The 18,144-nt window shown below is 47.8% G+C and overlaps 1 protein-coding gene and 1 long non-coding RNA gene across 2 annotated transcripts in view; both read right to left on the reverse strand.

The window, feature by feature from the left end:
• GET1 (guided entry of tail-anchored proteins factor 1) overlaps positions 1-18,144 on the reverse strand; it is a 143,324-nt gene that overhangs the window by 69,535 nt on the left and 55,645 nt on the right. The window lies entirely within an intron of this gene.
• LOC136358216 (uncharacterized) overlaps positions 3,123-18,144 on the reverse strand; it is a 234,548-nt gene continuing 219,526 nt past the window's right edge. Inside the window, exon 2 of the long non-coding RNA XR_010743027.1 lies at positions 3,123-3,228. This is a non-coding gene — a long non-coding RNA (uncharacterized lncRNA). The remainder of the gene's footprint in view (positions 3,229-18,144) is intronic.

Genomic DNA, 18,144 nt, shown 5'->3' on the forward strand with positions numbered 1-18,144 from the left:
CACTCTCACCAGCCTCTGCTCTCAGCGTGGTGTCTCCTTGTCAGTCCATCAGCAAGACAGGGCAAGGCACTCTTCCTCTTCTCCACACACACCAGTTTCTTTCACTTCAGCACTGAGTTGCTGGCCTCATTATTTATGGCCAGACCCTATGTATTTTTTTATTTTTAGTTGGGTTTTTTTGTGTGTGTTTTTCTTTTTGGTTGGATTTGGGTTTTGATTGTCTGCTTGTTTTGTTGCATTTTTGTTTTGATGATTTTTGTCTCTTTGTTTTTTTCTCTCATTTTTTTCTGCATTGCTACTCTGGCAGGAAGGGCTTTGCTTTCCCAGTTCCTCCCAGGCTTGCTGCATGGAAAACAAGGGGTCTTAGGCTTGGGGTTTGTTTTTAAGCTTTCCATGCTTAAAAGGAGCCTCTGGTTCTCCAGAAAGGCCACAATGCTTTATGGCCAAGGAGTGACTCTGTCACAGACCCAGGGCAGGAGTCCCTAAGCCATCAATTAGACAACAGATAGAAAAGGAGCATTACTGTTATGGATTTGCAAATCCTACTACGTTGCCTGGCTTATGCTCTGTCATTATGTTACTAATACCCATTTAGCTGATTGACCCCGTGACTCCAACAGCAGATTGAATTTTCTTTGTAAAAGGTTGGGCTGGTTTTTATTTACCACTTTGGGTTTTCATAAGGAGGGAATTAAGAATAATTAAAAGGAAAAAAAAATAATATGTACAGTAAAAAAAAAACCCAGTGAAGTTATGAATTTTTTAGAGAAAGAAAAATTAGATTGAGGAATTAGACTTACATTCTAGATTAATATAAGCCAAAAGAAATACCATTTACCATATAGACAGATTATATGCATACAGCTGTATTCTCAAGGGCATTGCCAGCATGGCCCAAACACTGGCACAGCTATAATAAGCAGAGAAACATTTTTCACAGCAATCAAAGTAAAACCATGGTCAAAAAAGAAAAAAAAAAAAAAGAGAGAAACTTTAAAATATAAATTGGTAAAAATTCCGTATCTGTGCAAGAATCCCTCCAAGTTTCCCTTCTTTGCCCCATGGTGCTATGAGGCAATTTCAGAAGAGGCACCTGACCTACAGTAACCCTTTAACCTCAGCCCTTCAGAGGCAAGTTTGGACTATTTCCTCCTCTGGGTCATATTTTTTGTGTCAATTTACCAGTAGTTAACTATGGTCCCAGTAGATTGTATAAACACAAACACAGCCAGAGCAGTCACAGGGGGAGTTTTGCAGGCAACATTCATCCATTTAACAGCTGCATCTTTATTTTTACAGGGAAAGGACAAATGTTCGTGGTCCTCATCCACTCAGAAAAGTGTTCCCAGCTCAGATGCAGGAGTGTCACCTTGGGTGTGGAAATTTCCATTATTAAAATGGTTACAGTGGCCCAGACCAGGTGTCCTTGGGTTCTGCCTCTGTCCCTACCCAAATGCCTAAAAGGAGAATCAAGATCATGGAAAGAGGGAAGGTTTTTGTGGCCCAGGAATCTTTTGAACCAGAGGATGCATCTTCCTCCTCATGGGAAAAAAAAATAAAAAAATCAAGAGCCATTAGCTCTTAATGCACCTTGATCTCATCAACCCAACCATGAGCACTTGCTCATAACATCTGTTTTGGAAAGCCAAAAAAGCCTCCTCAGGACAAAATGTAATTTTGCTCTCAAAAACAGCAAAAAAAGTTTGTGTCTTGGAGTGGCTCAAACCAAAACAGTTTGGCAAGAAATGTTGCTGCTCTGGTAATGTCACAGGAAATACGTGCTGCAACTGAGGAGTCAAAAAGAAATATATTCCCAGGGACTTTAGCCAAGCTAAGGAAGCTTGCTTCTATTTTAAAATATCAGCTTGCTTTTCCAAGCCACCTGCAAAATTCTCTGGTTGAATCCTGGCCCTTAAACTCCCACAAAAAATGTTCAGTTTGGGTATTTAATAAGCCCATATCCTTTTTCCAGGATGCAGAAGATGGTGCAGTGGGGGCTGGAAGTGTCCTGTTGCAGAGCTGAGACCATCCAATGCAGGGACACTGTACAGGACACCCAGTGCAGTCCAACCCCCACTGCAGGTGCTTTGTGTCCTTTTTAGGAGCATATTTGGACACTTTTGACTTAATCCACTGGCACCAGTGATGCAAACACAGCTGGCAGGCAGCCAGCCAAAGGCATCCTCATTCCCAGGCAGGGAAAAGAGCAATGCCCTGGGGCACTCCCTCCTTCTCTCTCATCTTGGTAGTATTTTATTCCCAAACATTCAGCCTAAAAGCCTTCTCCTCCTGCCTCTGTCCTCCCTTCACCTGCTGAGTATCAACCACCCCTCTCTGGATTTCTCTCCAATGCTAATAGACTCTTCTTCTAATGCTCCCTCTATTCCTACAATATCCCCATATTCTTTTCATCACTGATGCTAATGGGCATATTTAACTTATTTCAGAATGGCCTCATGAATCAGCAATTTTATCCTCCTTGATTCCAAGCCCCAGATAAGCAACTCTCCACAATGGGATGAATCAGAGCAACCTGACCCTGTGTAAACCCATGTGCTTCATTGTGCTGAACAGGAATAAAACCCAACTCGCTTTCCTCTTACCTTCATAAACACAGCAATGAGGAAATTTCTTCCTTAGGTTATTTTTGCCACTACCAGGACTCCAAAAGTCCAGTTCTCTGAGTTATAGAAGCGCCCTTCTTCAAAAATTCTGTGCCCCCAAAACCAATTTATTTATTGCAGCCTCGTTCACAAGTAGCACTGCTTGTTGTTTTTGCTCATCTTCATGCAAAAGAGAAATAAAACTGAAAATGGTATTTCATAGATAGAATGAGGATCTTGCTCTTCTCCCTTGGAAACAGTCTCAAGATACATGAAAGAAGAAGTAAAACAGCACTGAAGAAAAGTGATAATTATGCAGATTGTACAAAAAAAAAACCCCACAGCCATTCAAAAGGGAAAAATTGCCACTAAAGATATTCCAGTATCACTCCTAAATCTTTGCTGTTTGGTCCTGATGATATATCACTGTGGGATGAGGACCTGTCAGGATGTTACCTTGAAGATAAGGTTTTTTCCCCTATTTTAAGCTGGGGGAGCACTTGGAGCAGGTGAGGCTGCTTTTCCCTTTTGTTTCTTGGCACAGTCTTTTTTTTTTTTTTTTTTTTTTTTTTTTTTTTTTTTTTTTTTTTTTTTTTTTTTTTTTTTTGGTGTTTGGAACTTTGTACTCCTCCAACAGTTGAACTAAGTCTTTGCATTCATGTGTCTGTTTAAGCATCAAGTCTGTTACTTTGGGAGGAAAATCTTTCCTGGCCAAAATAGCACAAATCTAACCGTGGAGCCCTCATGCTGGCAAATCCTTTGTCAATAACTACTTGGCTTTAAAAGTGCTGATTGTACACAGAAATGTTTGTGGGATCCGGTCCAGTGGCCACTTTTTAAATCACTTACCTGTGCCTCTGGAATCTTCTTTTTTTCGGCATTTTATCCAAGCTCCCAGCAGGACAGCAAGGAGAACACTGCCCTGGCTTTGTCCTGATTGATCCTGGTCTTTATGTGGGGCTGCCAAAATATTCCCCCGAGTGAAACACCCCTGAAATCTGGCAGGTGAGATTGCTCATTACCACGATATCACCCTTCAATCACTCCGCCCTGGTGCCAATTACCACGATAACCCGTTTTACCAGGGGATGGATATCACAGTCCAGAGCCCACCGTGGGGTCACACTCTGCTGGGGACATCCCCGGATAGGGAGCTGTGGATTTTCCCCCCGAGTTCCCATCAGGGTCACACCAAGAGCCCCCTCTCCTCTCCCGCTCCCCACCCACCGCGGCGGCCGGACAGTTTGGGAAAGTGGGAGACGCGGCTCCGGGGACACATCCAGGGCTGAAAGGAGCCCATGCTCAATGTCCTACCTGCAGCTGGCCGAGGGAACAGGCGTCTGCTCACTCCGGGAGCCCGCGGCGCATCCTGCGGCGGCTCTTCCCGGTGGGATACCGGCTATACCTGCCCGGGGCTATTCCCGGTGGGATCTCCTCTACACCTGCCCTGGGCTATTCCCGGTGGGATACCGGCTATACCTGCCCTGGGCTATTCCCGGTGGGATCTCCGCTACATCTGCCCTGGGCTATTCCCGGTGGCCGGCTATACCTGCCCTGAGCTATTCCCGGAGGGATACCGGCTATACCTGCCCGGGGCTATTCCCGGTGGCCGGCTATACCTGCCCTGGGCTATTCCCGGTGGGATACCGGCTACACCAGCCCTGGGCTGTTCCCGGTGGCCGGCTATACCTGCCCGGGGCTATTCCCGGTGGGATACCGGCTACATCTGCCCTGGGCTCCCGCTGTCCCCGGGGCTCATCCCGGGAGCCAGGAGCGAAGGAAGGCAGTGATGCGGTGACTGAACTCCCTGCCCTCCGCTTCCCCCTGTCCCTCCTCCTTCCCTCTCTCCCTCCCTCCGTGTCCCTGCCCGTGACAGACCCACCGGACCGCTGCGGCTCCATCGGCAGGTTAGGAGCTGGCTGGAAATGGTTTTGTTTGGGGGTGTTTCGGATGGGAAGCGAGCGGGAGGTGGGAAATCGTGTCGGGGCAGCGCCAGCCCCTTCCCGGCGCTGGGAAAGTTCGGCCGGGCGCTCCCGATTACCGACACCACGAACCTGCTTCGCCCGGTGGGACAGAAATCCCCCTCCGCCCAAAAACCCGCACTGAGGCACCCTGGGATGGGGGTTTTCCTGATGGGGAATGACAACCCGGGGAAAAAGGGGACAGAAAGGGGGAGCAGAGCCTCACCCTGTGCCTGCTCCGGGCAGCGGGATGAGGAGAGCATCCCTCACCTCCCCATTCCCTGGACCCCCGAGTCTGCTTGGATCCGGGCTCAGGACATCCCCCAGCCCTGGCACAGCCCAGCCTTTGCTCCAGGACAAAGTCCGAGCCCAGGCGGGACACCCGGATCCCTTCCCAGGGTCACTTCCAATATTTGGAACACGTGGGGAACTGCAGCGCTTTTACCTTTATGAACTGTCCCCTGGTGACAGCAAGCAGCGACAGCTTCACGCCGCAACAATTATTGAAGCAAATGGCTCCGGAGGAAAAAGACATTTCTCTTCTAAACGCTGCAAGCTCCAGCAGGAAGGGAAAAAAAAAAAAAAAAACAACAAAACCCTCCCAGACAAACGTTATGGATAAAGCCGCGCATTTAATAGCAAAATAATACCCAGGGATGATCCAGGGCACTTGGAATTTCTAGCGAGAAAATACTCGCTTTGATTTGTCATTGTCTTTTTTTTTTTTTTTTTTTTTTTTTTTTTAAACAGGTTGTTAGAGCGCAGCGTAAGAAAACAAGAGACAAATCAATCACTGCGAGCTGCTGGCAGCTCTTTTTCTCCTCCCCCTCCACTCCAAGGCTGGAGATGGAGAGATGTAGTTAAGGAGACACGCAAAATGCTGTTTGCTCCACAAAACGTTGTACTTTGCAAGAGAAATACGAGTGAGAAGGGAGGTGCAGATCCACTTCCACATTTGCTGCGGGAAGGATTGCTCCAAAAGCTTTTTTCTTTTTTTTAATTATTCAAAAAAACCCCACTCCCGGGTAGCTTTAGTGTCCTGTAATGAGGAAGCATTAGCTAAGGCACCTAAGAATGCCTGTGCCTCCCTCTGCGTGCATGACTCTCTCCTTTGTACTCCAAAAAAAAAAAAAAAACTTTGCCTGTAGTTTTGGGAAAGTGTTAACACTTCTTTTGTCACAGTCTGACCTACAAAGTCCGACAGCTACTGAACACACAAAAGCTTCTGCATGCAAATTTATCCAGCCTCCACCTGGAAATCGGGCATTTTCCCATGGAAAACAGGAGAACAGTTTTGGGGCTGGGGCACCAACCTCTGCCCACATCTGCCCACATCGCTGCTGAGCATCACACAGCTCACTGGCTGCCATCGGGGCAGCTCTGAAATGAGAATTATGGAATCACAGAATGGTTTGGGTTGGAAAAGACCTTAAAGCTCATCCAGTGCCACCCCTGCCATGGGCAGGGACACCTCCCACTGTCCCAGGCTGCTCCAACCCCAATGTCCAACCTGGCCTTGGGCACTGCCAGGGATCCAGGGGCAGCCACAGCTTCTCTGTGACAGGGTCTGCTCACCCTGCCAGGGGACAATTTCTTTCTCAGATCTATTCTAACCCTGTCCTCCTCCAGCTCAAGGCCATTCTCCCTTGTCCTGTCACTCCAAGCCCTTGTGAAAAGCCCCTCTATAACTCTCTTGTAACACATTAACTGAGAGGGGCTCAAAGGTCTCCCTGAAGCCTTCTCTTTTCCAGGCTGGACAAAAGCCCAGCTCTCTCAGCCTGTCTCTAGAGCAGAGGAGCTCCAGCCCTTCATCCTCGTGTCCCTGCTCTGTGTTCATTGCATTCTGTGTCTTTCTGGTGTTGGCCACCCAGAGCTGGATGCAGCCCTGCAGGAGGGGGCTCACAGGGGCAGTGCAGAGGGGGAGAAGGCATTGCCAATCCCTACAAAGCAGTTTCCACTCCCTCCAGCCAGGCCAGTCACCTCCAGGTCACTGCCCCCAGCCTGCTCTGTGAGTTTTAGCAATTTGCTTCTCCAAGGTTTTTAGCCCGCCCAGCTGTCAGCAAAGCCAGGGAGGCTCCAGGGCAGAAAAAGCACTCACTGCACGGGCAGATTACACAGGAGGGGCACCAGGGGATGGAAAATAAACTCTGGAATATCGAGCCTTCCTGCTGGGGAAAAAAAATCACCCAACAAGCACAATCTATTCCTTTTGTGCCTCTTTTTCAGGACTGTTTGCTGTGTGTGTCCACCCCTACCCCAGCATTTCAGCAGGGCAGTGCACACATGTGCCTGCATTTCTCCAGCAGGAAATTGAAGCCAACATATATCTACATGAAGTCAGGCCTCAAAGAGTGAGTCAGGGCCTAAATCAGTGTTGCAGCTGAACTAAAATAATCTAAGCCTGCTCTAAAATGCATGTAGCTTTAACCTGTCACATCAAATGAAAATTATATACTTAAACTGTAATCTTCCTGTTCCCTTAGTCATCAAAAGAGGTCAGATCAAAAAAAAAAAAAAAAAAAAAAAAAAAAAAAAAAAAAAAAAGACACTGTGGATGCTGTTTAGAGGATGAGGAGGATGTGGGGCTCATGGAGCAGGATATTCACAGAATCATTAAAGTTGGAAAAGCCCTCGCACCTCATGGAGTCCCCATGCCCACCTTGTCCCCAGCCCAGAGCTCTGAGTGCCACCTCCAGGGACGGGCACTCCAAACCTCCCTGGGCAGCCCCTGCCAATGTCTAATCACCTTTTCAGTGATGAAATTCTTCCTGATGTCCAACCTGACCCTCTCCTGGCAAAACTTTGAGGCTATTCCCTCTAGTCTTTGTCACTTGGGAGCAGAGGCCACCTGGCTGCACCTCCTGTCAGGGAGTCACAGGGAGTGACAAGGTGCCCTCTGAGCCTCCTTTTCTCCAGGCTAAGAGACCCCACGAGCCCCTCCTCATTGGAATTAAAATTCTGCTTGAACCAAGGGGGTTTTCTGCCTTCCAAGCCAGACTCAGCCCCAAACTCAGCCCCCCAGCACTCCCATCCATTCTTGAAGCAGAACACCAGCAGTTTGAGTCCCTGTTTGCATCAGTGGCTCTGTGTTGTCATCTCCTGTGACAAGTCTGGGTGGACACAGCCTGGCTAAGTGACAGTCAGTATTTCCACACCTGAGTTAGTCAGGGCACAAGGCAGGCAGGGATGAGGTCAAGCTGCAAACACCCACCAAAAGATGCCATTTTTTGTCCGGGGTTGAGGTTTGCTACGTTTTGTTTGTTTTATCCACGATGAAAACTGTGAGTAGGAGCTCTGTCCTTGGATTTCTCTGAGCTTCTCATAAGGCAGCTGTGGGGGCAGGCACAGGAGCTCTTGCAGAATGAAGAGGGTCACTGGTTTACACTCTGCCACTTGGTGTAGGAATGGGAATGTTTTGATGCCTTCACTGCCTGACCACACTGGAAGCTTTAAGGATAATCACTCTAATGCAAAAATCAAACTCAGTTTTCACGTAGAGCTTTTCAAGATTTCTCTGCAGGAATCTACAGATTTGTTTCAGTCAGGAGGAGGAGTTTTGTTGAAATAACAGCCTCAGCCCTTCAATGGGCACAGTTTATGCTACAAAGCCACAACAGCAGTGCAGATCAATCTAATACGAGGGAAATTGTTCCCAATAAAACTTACTTGTAAAGCAGCAAAATGGTTTCTACCCTCAGATTTACAGGATTGTAATTCTGCTGAGGCAAAATTGATGGGTTTTGCCCAGAGGAGCTGTGGCTGCCCAATTGAAAGTCTTCAAGGCCAGGTTGGACACTGGGGCTTGGAGCAGCCTGGGATTAGTGGAAAGTGTCCCTGCCCGTGGTGAATTTTAAAGGAATGAGGTGAATTTTAAAGTTCCCTCACACCCAAAACATTCTGTGAGTCTGTGGTTCTAAACCCACACCTCTGGCAGACAGTGCAGGGACTTTGATAGACAAGACCCATCATATACCTCTCTGTGCATGGTTTAAATTCACTGATTTTATAACAGCACCTCTGCCACGGGGTGGGGGGGAGGGGGGGGTGGGACAGTGCTCACTTAATTACATCAAAATATGTAAAATTCTACTACAACTTGTGCAAACAAGACCTAAATACCTCTCAGCATCAGCAGTTAACAAGGTAAGTGTGTGACCAGCGTTGTGTGCTATCCCCACAGCTGGGTTCTGTACCCATCCATGCTCCTGGGGCTGCCTCCTGTCCTACATTAATCCCTCAGAGCACAGAAAGGTTTTTCCTGCTGACAGAATCATGTCCAGGCAGGTTTTGGGTATCTCCAGAGAAGGAGATTCCTCAGCCTCTCTGGGCAGCCTCTTCCAATGCTTTGTCACCACCACAGAGAAGTTTTCCTTCCTATTCAGGTGAAACTTCATGTGCTGCAGTTTTTGCCTTGTCCCTGCTGTTGAGCACCACTGAAAAGTCTGGCCCCATCTCCTTGGCACCTGTTTTTAAGATATTTGGGTGCATTGATAAGGTCATGGAGTCTCAGAATGGTTTGGGTTGGGAAGGGACCTTAAAGATCATCCAGTGCTACCCCCTGCCATGGCAGGGACACCTCCCACTGTCCCAGGCTGCTCCAACCCCAGTGTCCAACCTGGCCTTGGGCACTGCCAGGGATCCAGGGGCAGCCACAGCAAATCTGGGAATTCTATTCCAATACCTGCCCACCCTGCCAGGGAACAATTCCTGTCCAGGATCCTTCCTGAGGATGCCAAAGCCATCTCACCACCCCAAAGAGCAGGGTGAACCCTGGCTCAGCAGGGCTTTCAGCTCCTCCTGCTCTCTGAGGATGGATTGGGGCTGGCAGCCAGGGCACTGTGGGTTTCAGCCCGTCCTCACCCCCACCAGCCTCACACCAGCCAAGGCTCAGAGGTTTGGCCTCAGCCATGACCTACACAGAGCAGGCAGCTCCCTCCTCATCCCCCCTGGCCAGGCTGAGCCATCTCAGCTGATGACATCCCATGTCCTGTGCTGTTTTCCAGGGCCTGAGTCTCCTGAACTCTTCCCTTCACTTCCACACCCCTCCTGCAGCACCTGGCAGAGCACCTGGGGGGTGAAAGCGTGGCCTCAGTGCTCCCAATGCCACCAGACCTTCCCACATCCCTCCTTTTGCTTTAGGGGGATTAGGCTTGGAGCCATTCAGGCTTTAACTAAGGCATGTGGCTTGTTGCAGCAAATGGTGCAGGTTATGAAATGCTGGGGCCACCAGAAAAGGGCGGCACAACCTCCCCTTCAGTACCCGTGGTGTTTGCAGCTCTCCCAGAAGGAGCCTCTGGAATTGTCTGTCCAGGGAGGTGGTGGAGTCACCATCCCTGGCTCTGGTTAAATAAAGGCTGGATGTGGCACTCAGTGCCAGGGTTTAGTTGAGGTGTTGGAGCTGGGTTGGATTTGATCTTGGAGGTCTCTTCCAACCCAGGGATTCTGTGATTTGGCTGTGAGGAACAGTCAGGGACAGGGACAGGGCACAGCTGAGGGTGTCCATGTCTGCCCTGAGCCCCCAGAAGTGCCCTCTCCCCCAGCAGGCACAGAGCACTGCCCCTGCAGAGATGGTAATCAGATCACACGCTCCAGGGCTTCTGCCTGAAGGAATGAGAAAAGCAGATTAATTTATTTTCTTTGGTCCTTGCCCATTGCACAATTAACTGGAAGTTGGTGAAGGCTTTCCACATGTTTGTGGGGTTTTTCTGCCCTGTCTGCTCGTTTTGAGGATAAAAAAAGGGAAAAAGAGAAAAGGAAAAAGGAAGAAGGAAAAAGGAAGGAGGAAAAATGAAAGGAAGGAGGAAAAGGAAAAGGAAAAGGAAAAGGAAAAGGAAAAGGAAAAGGAAAAGGAAAGGAAAAGGAAAAGGAAAAGGAAAAAGGAAAAGGAAAAGGAAAAGGAAAAAGGAAAAGGAAAAGGAAAAGGAGAGGGAAGGGGAGAGGAAGGGAAGGGAAAAAGGAAAAGGGAAAAATGGAAAGGGAAAAAGGAAAAGGGGAAAAAGGAAAAGGGGAAAAAGGAAAAGGGGAAAAAGGAAAAGGGAAAAAGAGGAAGGGGAAGGAAAAAAGGGAAAGAAAAAAGGAAAAGGGGAAAAGAGAAAGGGAAAAAGGGGAAAAGGGAAAGGCAAAAGGAAAAAGGAATAGGAAAATAAATAAAGGGAAAGGGAGAAAGGGAATGAGGGAAAGGGAAAATGGAAAAAAAAAGGAAGAAAGGAAAAGCAAAACAAGGAAAGGGAAAAGGGAAAAAGGGAAAGAGAAAAAGGAAGAAAAAGTAAGGGGAAAAATGGAAAGGGGAGAAAGGGAAAACAAGAAAGGAAAAAAATCTGCTCATTTTGAGGAAAAAAAAGGAAAAAGGGAAAAGGAAAAAGGAAGGAGGAAAAATGAAAGGAAGAAGAAAAAGGAAAGGGGAAGAGGAGAGGGAAGGGGAGAGGGAAGGGAAAGAAAGGAAAAAAAGTGAAAAAGTAAAAAGGGAAAAGACAAAAAAGGGGAAATGAAAGAGAAAGGGAAAGGGGCAGTAGTGAGGGCAGTGGTGAGGCAGTCATGAAAAGCCCAGGGGAAGGTCCGAGGATGGAGCCCAGCGTTGGGATCTGCTGCAGGATCAGCATGGAGCAATCCATGGCTGGGACACTCTTTGGGAGCAGAGAACCTGCAGCCCCCTCACTCAGGGGGAAAGGGCAGAGCTCTCACCCCCTGACTCCTGAGGGAAGGACAACACCCAGCCGAGGATGTGACCCCTGGGAAACAATGACTGAAGCCCCAGGTTTAATAAAACTCCCACTCCTTCCCTCCCAGCCTTATCTGCCTGCAAATGCTTCCTCAGCCCTGGCTGATCTGAGCACTGTTATCTGGTGCAGAGCATGAGATGGAGGTTTTGATGGAGCCTGATTGAAGTGCCAAAAAATGTTCTCTCAGCTATGGCTCTGACAAATGGATCCATCAGAGATGCTGAGTTTAATGTGCTTTTATTTTTTTTTTAATTTTTTTTTATTATTTATTATCAGCCTGCTCTTGTTCTGGGCCAGCAAAGAGAGCAAAAGCCAAGGGGAAGATATCCAAATGGAATATTTTTTGATCTGGTTCAAAAGAAGGGCTGGTCAAGAGGGAAGTTTCAGGTCGTTTGGGTTGAACCCAAGCATACCAAAGTTTCCAAATTAAAAAAAAAAAAACAAATCCCACCCTGCCCTGCACATGTCCTGCAGAGCCCAGTGCAGAGCAGAAGGCTCCAAATCCAGCTGATCATGAGTTTATCTGCTGTTGGGCACAGCATTGGTATAAAATGGGATGCAAAGGAAATGTGATACAATATTACCTTCAAAGAAACTGGAAATTCAGAAAAGTTCTCCTAAAAGCTCAACAGAAATGAAATATTTTTGATATTGGGACTCTTTGAAATGTTTCCACTCTGTTTCATGATGAATTCCAAAGAGTGAAATGTGGTTTTCACACACACATAAAAAAAGCCATTCTGTGAAAAGAAAAAATGCCATTTATTTCTTATTCATATTCTTATTTATATTTATATTATTTATATTTATATCCTTATTCTATTTCTTAGATCTGGAACAGACCTATAACATATTGCCATGTCACCATTTGAAATAAAACTATAATTCTTTTACTCTAATTTTTAGGGGAAACCACATTTGTCAGTACATCCACTTGCTCTACCACACTATTTTCTGTTCCCACAAAGCATTTTTGGTAGTGGTTTTGGAAACCGAATAATACCCCCTGACTCCACAAATACTTATCAATGCTTTTTAAATATTTAAACATTAGAAAAATCCCTTTTTCTTTTCCTTTCTGTGTTGGGTTTTGGATTGGGCTCTTTTTTTCAGGTGGATGACAGTGGGTATTGGTCAACCACGTGTCCATCTTCTCTATGATTTCCTGGGTATTTAACTCACACCTGGCACCTGCTCTGTGGTCAGCTTCAGACTGGTTTTTTTTGTTTGTTTTTTTGGTGTTTTTTTTTTTTTTTTTTTTTTTTTGTTTTTGTTTTTGTTTTTGTTTTTTTTTTTCTGTGTTTCTTGAGGGTTTGTCAGGTACCTGAGGCAGGGATCCCATGGATGAGGATCCAGCCTGGAGCAGGGGATGTGACCCTGGGAGAGGGGAGAGGCAGCTCCTGCAGGACCTCTGGGAGCTGCAGTGCTGAAAATCCCCCCACGCCAAAGGTGCCACCGCTGTGTCCTCCACCTGCTGCTAAAACACAGAACCACTGAGGCTGGAAAAGACCCCCAAGATCATCCAGTCCAAGCTTTGATCCTCACCTTGTCCCCAGAGCTCTGAGTGCCACCTCCAGGTGACACCTGCAGGGATGGGCACTCCAAAGCTCCCTGGGCAGTGCCAAGGCCTGAGCACCCTTTCCATGGGGAAATTCCTGCTGCTGGCCGAGCTGAGCCTCCCCTGGGCCAGCCTGAGGCCGTTCCCTCTGCTCCTGTCCCTGTGCCCTGGGAGCAGAGCCCGACCCCCCCCCGGCTGTCCCCTCCTGGCAGGGACTTGTGCAGAGCCACCAGCTCCCCCCTGAGCCTCCTTTTCTCCAGGCTCAGCCCCTTCCCAGCTCCCTCAGCCCCTCCTGGGGCTCCAGCCCCTTCCCCAGCTCCTGCCCTGGACACGCTCCAGCCCCTCCAGGGCTCTCCTGCAGGAGCCACAACTGGACACAGCCCTGGAGCACAGAGGGACAATCCCTGCCCTGCTCCTGCTGGACACACAATTCCTCACCCAGCCCAGGGGCCTCTTGCCCACCTGGGCACCCCTGGGCTCGTGTCCAGCCCCTGGCACCAGCACCCCCAGGGCCTTTTCCAGCTTTTCCAGCCCCTCTGCCCAGCCTGGAGCTCCACGGGGCTGTTGTGACCAACATTCCCTCTGTGAAGGATGTCTGGGTCTGGAGAGGATCTCCCTCATTTCTGCACTCTGGACTGCTGCTTGCACCCCTCGCCTTGCACAGGGTGAGTGTATTTACTCTGAGCATATGCACCTCGAGTATATTTAAGTCACTAAATAAAATAAATGGCTGGTGGAGCAAACTCTGCTCAAACACCAGGCTGAAGAGCCCCACTCTTTGCTCCCTGCCCCCTCACAGAGCCAGGGTGGCCACAGCTTTTGTGTTTTACTTCATCCCTCTTCCACTCTGCCCCATGAAATACAAGTTGTCCAGCACAAGGGCAGTGTCCAGCTGAGTGTTTACAGATTTATTTCTGAGGGTTTCCTTGCCAGGTGACTTTACATGAATGGCGTTTTTTAAACATGAGAAATGATTGTCAAGTGAAAGAATGAGAGGAAATGGCCTCTCAGATGAAGTTCAGATTAGATATATAAAAAAAGCTTTTTCCCTGGTGGAGTGGTCAGGCAGTGGATTGAGTTACTCAGGGAGGTGGTGGAGTTGCCAGCTCTGGAAGTCTTCAAGAAGTCTCTGAATTTTGCAGCTGGGGACATGGTTCAGAGCTGATTTTGGTGGTTCTGAGTTGACAGTGAGACTGGATGATTTTGAAGGTCTCTTCCAGCCTCAATGATTCTGTGATTATATGAAAAGAATATAAAAAAAAAAAATCTGCAGATAGTTCAACTTGCTCTATTTATAAGTATTTGATCTAGTCTCCAGTTTATATTCCCACTCTTAATCCTCCTTTTTTTCAGGAGATCAAGCCCATGACCCACCCAGATCAGGGTGTGCTCTGCTCTCCAGCTCCTCTTTAGCATGGGCCAGGCCAGGAAAACTGGCTGCCCACAAGTTGCAAGCTCATAAATCTTTCATAGAGGGCAGTAAAACATGGAAGAGCAGTAAATACACCTGTCCTTGCTTCCTCTTGCCCACTAAATCAACTCTCTGCTTTTAGGGATTCAATCAGTGCTGGTCTTCAAATATTAAACCATCAAATCTTGAAGCAATTGGAGACTCTGGAGTCTTTTAATGGGTTTGCATGGCTAAGCTTTGGCAGCAGGGACAGGGGCTACAGGAACTAGAGGTTTCCTTTTTGGCATCTTTTCAGCACAAAGGGTGTCTCCCAGCCCTTGAGCACAAAGAAAGAAGGGAAACACTTCTTTAAAAAAAAAAAAAAATCAGGCAAAATATAAGATGGTCATTTGTTGGAAATCTTTTTCTCTTTGCAAAGAGAAAAATAAGCCAAACCCATCACAGTCACTGACCTGTGATTTTGTGGAACCTTTCTGTTTTAATCCAACTCTTTCAGAGGAAACGCCTTCTACAAAAAGCTCAAACTACTCACAGAAAAAAACCCCTCTTGCTGGAGTTTTTGACCAAAAGGCAGCTGTTGGGATTTCCCTTCTGCAAGCAATCCATGCAACTGAGACATGCTTCCAGGGACAGGGCATCCAAAATTTCTCTAAGAAACCTGTTCTAGTGCCTTCTACCCTAACAGTAAAATATTTCTTCCTAATATCCGACCTAACCCTTCTCTCTGCCAGTTTGAGGCCATTCCCTGTGTCCTGTCCCTGCAGCCCTTGGGAATTGTCTCTCTCCAGGTTTCCTGGGGCTCCTTCAGGCCCTGCAAGGCCACCCTGAGCTCAGCCCAAAGCTTCTCCTGTCCAGGCTGAACAATCCCAGCTGTGGCAGCCTTTCCTCCCAGCAGAGCTGCTCCAGCCCTCTGCTCATCCTGGAGCCTCCTCTGGGCTCTCTCCAGCAGCTCCACGTCCTCCCTGTGCTGGGAATTCCAGGGCTGGGGCAGCTCTGCAGGTGGCTCTCACCTGAGGGGACACAGGGACACAATCCCAATCCCTTGCCCTGCTGATTATGCTGCTTTTGATGCCAATTTGAAGAGGGACAAGTTCATAAAATGTCACCAAAACCACACAAACCAGAAGGATTTCAGAGGTGTCATGACCATGAGCAGCAAGAAGCAAGACTGTAAGACTTTCTCTCTAAGACATGAATCCTCTTTCTCCTACAATTTAGAATCTTGCAGGATAGTACCAAATCCTAAACAGCTCTGTGACTAGCAAAAACATTGTTTTTTTTTTTTTTACATTTACTGTTTTTTAGTGCTATAAATAAGTGTCTCCACTTCTGCCTGCCTTAATGAATAGTTCAATATCAGCTAAGTCTGGAGCAGACAGATAATAAAGCTGGAAATATTTAAAATAAATTTCTGAAGGGAAAAATACATCCTGTAGATTTGCTTCAGAGCCACAGTGGGGGTCTCACTTGAGCAGGGCACAGGGACAGGATCCCACAGGTGATGGCCCCAAGCGAGGAAGAACAACTTCCCGAGTTCCTGCCCCCGTCTAATTTGGAAACAAAAAAAAAAAATACAGTCTGACAGGGCTCCCTTCAGGAGTGCCTGACCTTGGTCTGTGGCATGTCGCTAAGCCCTGGGGTGGGTCTGTCCCCCACCCAAAGGGGCTCCATCACCTCCCGGGGGATTATCCCAGTGCAGGTCCCTGAGTCCTGCCCGCTGACGCCGCAGGGATCGAGTGTCCGCCAGGATCTCGGATGTTCCACTCGGAGCCGACACGATTCCAGACAGCAGGCACCCAAATGTCTGTGGGTTTAGTGTAGGCGAGTCCGCGGATGGCTGGGACAAGGAATTCTGCCAACTTGTATATTCTATAATATGTGGTTTTATTGCAAGGGCCGTGGGTAAAAGGGCCTTGCCTTCAGCCACCAGCCTCAGCTGGAGGGGAGTCCCAAAGAGAGAGGGAGAGAGAACAGCAGGGTGAGAGCTGAGAGAGAAGGGAGAGAGAGAGCAACGGGCAGGGGAGAGAGCAGGAGAGTGAGAATAGGGGGAAGAGAGAGCTAAGAGCAGCGGGAAGGAGAGGAGGAAGAGGTAAGAGAGTGAGGTCCTTGTTACAATCCATTGTATCTCCTTTTGTGATGAATATTCTAATTTTCAGTGACCAACCAACACAAGACACAAAATCCTATAGAATCTACATACAGCCTGTAAGAAATACCATATTACCATACTGTGTTATATTTTAAACTCTAAAAACTACTCTTTAAACTTTTGTTTTGCTACATTGACCTTTGGATCCCTCAGCCAGCAGAAAGGGATTGTTCAATCCAAAGGGATTCTCCTTCAGCTAGCTAGACCATTGTTTTCAGGTTATAGAGTAACTAAGACTCAGTATCCTACAACTCAAAGTCAGCTTTCATTTCTATTTCGATTATAGGTTTCATATTTTCAGAATCTTTGCTAAGCAATCATATTTATAAGGTTTCCCTGATTCATCTTCCCCAACAGTTTAGCTCTTCCTCCTCGGCAAGAGGTTGGTGTTGAGGTTTCAGATAGTGAGAGTCAGGTGAAGACGGCCACGGGTTAAAAACACACTGCTAAGAACAGGGGGGCAGAGAAATCTGCTATAAGGACTTTCAGCACTGGATGAATTGACTGTTTCCAGGTGCCTCCAGCACATTACAGGTGCTGCACACCCAGGGTTTGCTCTCTCTCTCCTTGTTTTACATCCCACATCCCTCCTGACACGTACAGTGCTGCATTACACATCTGCCAAAGGGATGGTATTGCCCCTTCCTCTGGACTGAGTTCCTTCTCCAGCTTTATGTTTTTCTCTATTCCTGAGTATGGAACAACTGTCATTTTCCACTATTTTTGGGAATTTCCAATTTGGAAATGTTGCTGCTCTACACCAACCAAAGGTCCTGTTGCCTCCGCTCATAAATTGGACACTGCCACTGGGTATCTGGAATGGCTTCTCCCTGATCTCTTCAGTGTGGATTTAACCTTTCTGCTCAGGATTCAAACATTGCACAGGAGCTGCCCCAAAGGAGGTGCCAGGGCCGTGCTTTGCAGTGTGACTATGTGTCCCCTTTACTTCTGAAAATAACTCCTTGGGAGATCTACTCATCACATTCCTCTTTGCCACGGCCGCATCACATTACAGCTCCCCACAGCTTGGAGACAAACCTGTGCACACAAAATTCTGCCTCCTGGGTCAATCCTAGGAGGACAGGACCCCAGTTTCTAGCAGAAATTCTTAATACTCCCCAAAGCAAGTTACACTGGGCCTCCAAGCCACCAATTTTTATCTGGTATCTGTAGCTGGGGACCTTTCACTTCGTTCTGGGATGCTGTCCTGTTTTCCTCCCTGCCAGGTCACATTTCTTTGGCACAGGCAGCCTGTGCTGGGGCTGCTGTTAAACACAGTCCCCAGGACCCACCTTGGAGGTTTTCTCTACCCTGGGCACATCCCTCCTCCTTCCCCACAACCTTCCCCTGTCCCAGAGCTGGGGATCAGGTGGAGGTGTCCTCATGGCACAGCTGGGTGACTCCCCACCCGAATTTTGGTCCTCCAAGAGCTGCTTCCTCCACCTCCTGTGTTTGCCTCTGGATGGGCCACACTGGCAACTCCTTCAAAACCAGCTCAAGGCTGGCCAGAAGCTGAAAATAATTTTCTTATAGTGATTTACCTGATGAAGACCACACAGATACCATTTCAACTGGGTGCAGCATGACCCATCATTAAAATCCAGCATGACTCTAAGGCTGATGGAAAAGTACTGGAGCTCACAGAAAGCCAAAATTCCTGCTCCATCATTGACTGCTGGGAATCACTCATGTGCAATGCCATGCAAAAAGTGTCACCTCCCTGGCCAGAGGGGTGCTGGAAGA

Source organism: Sylvia atricapilla, chromosome 2 (assembly GCF_009819655.1).
Source record: "Sylvia atricapilla isolate bSylAtr1 chromosome 2, bSylAtr1.pri, whole genome shotgun sequence".
In the NCBI taxonomy this organism is placed as follows: Eukaryota; Metazoa; Chordata; class Aves; order Passeriformes; family Sylviidae; genus Sylvia; species Sylvia atricapilla.